The sequence below is a fragment of the Silene latifolia genome, chromosome 9 (genome assembly GCF_048544455.1).
Source record: "Silene latifolia isolate original U9 population chromosome 9, ASM4854445v1, whole genome shotgun sequence".
NCBI classification, from domain to species: domain Eukaryota; kingdom Viridiplantae; phylum Streptophyta; class Magnoliopsida; order Caryophyllales; family Caryophyllaceae; genus Silene; species Silene latifolia.
This window is the reverse complement of record NC_133534.1, coordinates 76,110,957-76,114,045: the sequence shown is the minus strand read 5'-3', so window position 1 is coordinate 76,114,045 and position 3,089 is coordinate 76,110,957. Positions and strand designations below refer to the sequence as shown.

Below are 3,089 nucleotides of genomic sequence, written 5' to 3'. Positions count from 1 at the left end.
CTAATCAATAATTCCCGTCTCAAATAATTTATTATTTAATTATCGCATAATTAAATAATAATTTTCCCGCCTCAAGTTCCCAACTAAATATCTCTCTAACTTAATTAATCAACTAACTCATAGTCAATTTATCATGGGACTAATTAAACTGTATCTCATACAATTAATTAGTTTTCGTGTTGGGGTTCGTTCCTTTAGGTGTGACTGAAAGGGATCAGCTGAACACCGCCGTCTCACGACAGTAACGTCAAACCCTAGTTGGCCAACCGTTACCGATATACATTGATCAGCTGACTAGTATTGCCAATGAATATCCCATGCATATTCTTTAATGAGATTTAATAATATTATCATGCACTATTATCGAGGACAAAAACTCCAACAGCTTCATCAAGCTTAGCCATGGCCTTCTCAAACTTCAAATTGATGGTGTCTATATAAGCACTTAATTGAGCACCCAATTGTGTGATGGAATCTACCTCATGCTTTCTTCCTCTAGTGGCCTTTTGAGGCCTACTATATTGGGAATTATGAACTGCCATCTCTTCGATTTTGGCCCATGTTTGATTGTCATCAACTTCGGTAAACATTCCATTGGATGCCATATTGAGAATGTTGCGGGAGTCTTCATATAAACCGTTCCAAAATTGTTGCACAAGGAACCACTCGCTAAGTCCATGGTGTGGACAAGAACAACAAGTGTCCTTAAATCTCTCCCATGCTTCATACAATGATTCTTCATCCCTTTGCTTGAACCCGGTGATTTGGGCTATCAACATATTGGTCTTCTCCGGAGAATAGAATTTCTTGTAAAAAGGAAGTGCTAGCTTCTTCCATGAATCAATACCAAGGGTAGCCTTGTCTAGGCTCTTCAACCATTACTTTGCGGTACCGATCAAAGAAAAAGGAAACAATACCCATCGGATTTGGTCTTGAGTAACTCAGGTTTGAGAAATCGCATCACAATAGTCACAAAAAGTCTCCATATGCGAATGAGGGTCTTCACTAGGCATCCCTCCAAATTGACTTCTCTCAACTAATTGTATGAATACGGATTTGGCAATGAAATTACCGGTTAAATGTGGTGGTGTAGGAGTACCATTTGGTAGGTTCTCCTCGGTTGGTACGAAATGTGATGAAAATTTAGGCATTGTGGGTTGATTTTGTGGTGGGTTTTGTATTGGGTTATCCTCTCCTTCTCTTGCAAAAGGGTTGGTGAACTCAATGTTATTTGGTTGTATGTCCACAATTTCGCCAATACCTACAACTCTTGAAGTTCCTCTAGCAACTCTTCTATTGTTGGTTAAGGTTCTTTCACTCTCGAAATCAATAGGTAATAAATTACCTTATGATCTCCTAGTCATGCAAAATATCAAACAACTCGAAAACAATTAGAACAACCTTGAGGAGATTGACTTCCCCAAGGTAAAGGAAGACACAACTAAAAACAATTAATGAAAATCAAATAAATTTAACACCGTCCCCGGCAACGGCACCATTTTTGGTCCGGTTCAACTCTTTGTCAAAAGCTACCAGCCAAAACAATATTTATAAATTCACAAACTACTCTTAGTAAAGAGGTAAGTAAAGGTCGGATCCCAAGGGACGGGTATTGATGTAGGATTCTCAATTGTAGAAAGCTATGTCTTAGGGTGTCACAATTTCGGTTGAGGTGATTGTGTAATCTAAACTAATCAACAAAATGAAAGTAAAGTGTGATACGTGCATTTTATATAGTCTTTTTAGCCTATTTTATGCACGTATTTCTATGCTTTTATCGTAGTTTTATGCTACGAAATGCCCCGAATATCCTACTTTGGGTTATTTTGTCTTATTTGCAGGAATGAACCATAAAGTAGCGGAATCAAGTCATTTACCGTCCATTTTGCATGCATTTGGAGGAAGAGATGATTTGGAGCGGGAAATATTGCTGTCTTGGGATGCGTGAAGGTGTTCCGGGAGCTAAAAGGACAAGTCAAAACCAAATTAACGAGAAATACAAGCTGCTGAAGTCAATTATCACTCGATCAAAGACATTCTTGGTCGATCGAGTGATTTTAGGTGGTATAATAAGTCGATCGAGGGGTTAGATTACTCGATCGACCAGTTCTTCTTATGCGTTTGCTCGATCGAGGACTTCCTTAGTCGATCGAGCATGTTTTTGAGTCAAGTTCACTCGATCGAGTGATTTCTTACTCGATCGAGTGGCTTCGCTGACGGGTTGGGCTTTTAAGCTTTAATTCGTTATTTAGGTTTAACCCTACTCCTAATTTCTTATAAATAGGAGTTAGGGATGTCATTTGTAATCATCTCCTCTTATCCGGAGACACTCTAATTCTCTTCTTCTTTCCCTTGTTACGTTACACTGTTACTTTGTTCTTCAATTTCCGGATTTTTATCTAGTAATTCTTCTTCCCTTTTCTTCTTCCCTTTTAATGTTTATTGTTTTTATTTCTTTAATTCTTGTTTCCCCCATTCCCATGTCTAGCTAATTTCCCCTTGGTATGTTAGGATTAGGGAAGCCGTGGTAGCGATGCTTTAATTGTATTAAATAGATTAGTCTTGCAGTAGGAATTGTATTAGGCAATTTAATTGTTATCCGGTCGAATGAGTGACATACAGGAGACCAATAATTCTAGTTAACCCCGACCTAGATCGAAAGATTGGAAGGGAAGGCTTGCTTAATTACAATGGGGTATCGCAGTGAGGGCGAAAGTTAAGCTGTTTACACTCTAGGGCGGTTTAAGGACCGAAAGGTGACGACCATAGCTCTTCTTATCAATAGTCTAATCGCCTTAATATTCCCGATTTAATAGATCGATAGCCGCCACGGTGGACCGACTCTTAGCATACTTCTTTCTCTTCTTGTTTATTCATTTCCCTTCCCTCAATCATTAGTATAGTTAAATCAATTCAAATCCCCGGTTTCGTGACACCCCGATGACCAAATTAGACAGATAGATAGCAACTTAGCCTCCCTGTGGAGATCGACCCTACTTGCCGCTGACTTCGTTAGCAGTGATCTAGGTATTTTATTTTTGGTGTAAAAACGACCGCATCAAATTTTGGCGCCGTTGCCGGGGAGGCGA

At 39.1% G+C, this 3,089-nt stretch overlaps 1 pseudogene; it reads left to right on the top strand.

Moving 5' to 3' along the window:
- The first annotated feature begins 672 nt into the window (after window positions 1-672).
- LOC141603883 (small nucleolar RNA R71) lies at window positions 673-771 on the top strand (annotated as a pseudogene).
- Window positions 772-3,089: the final 2,318 nt, after the last annotated feature.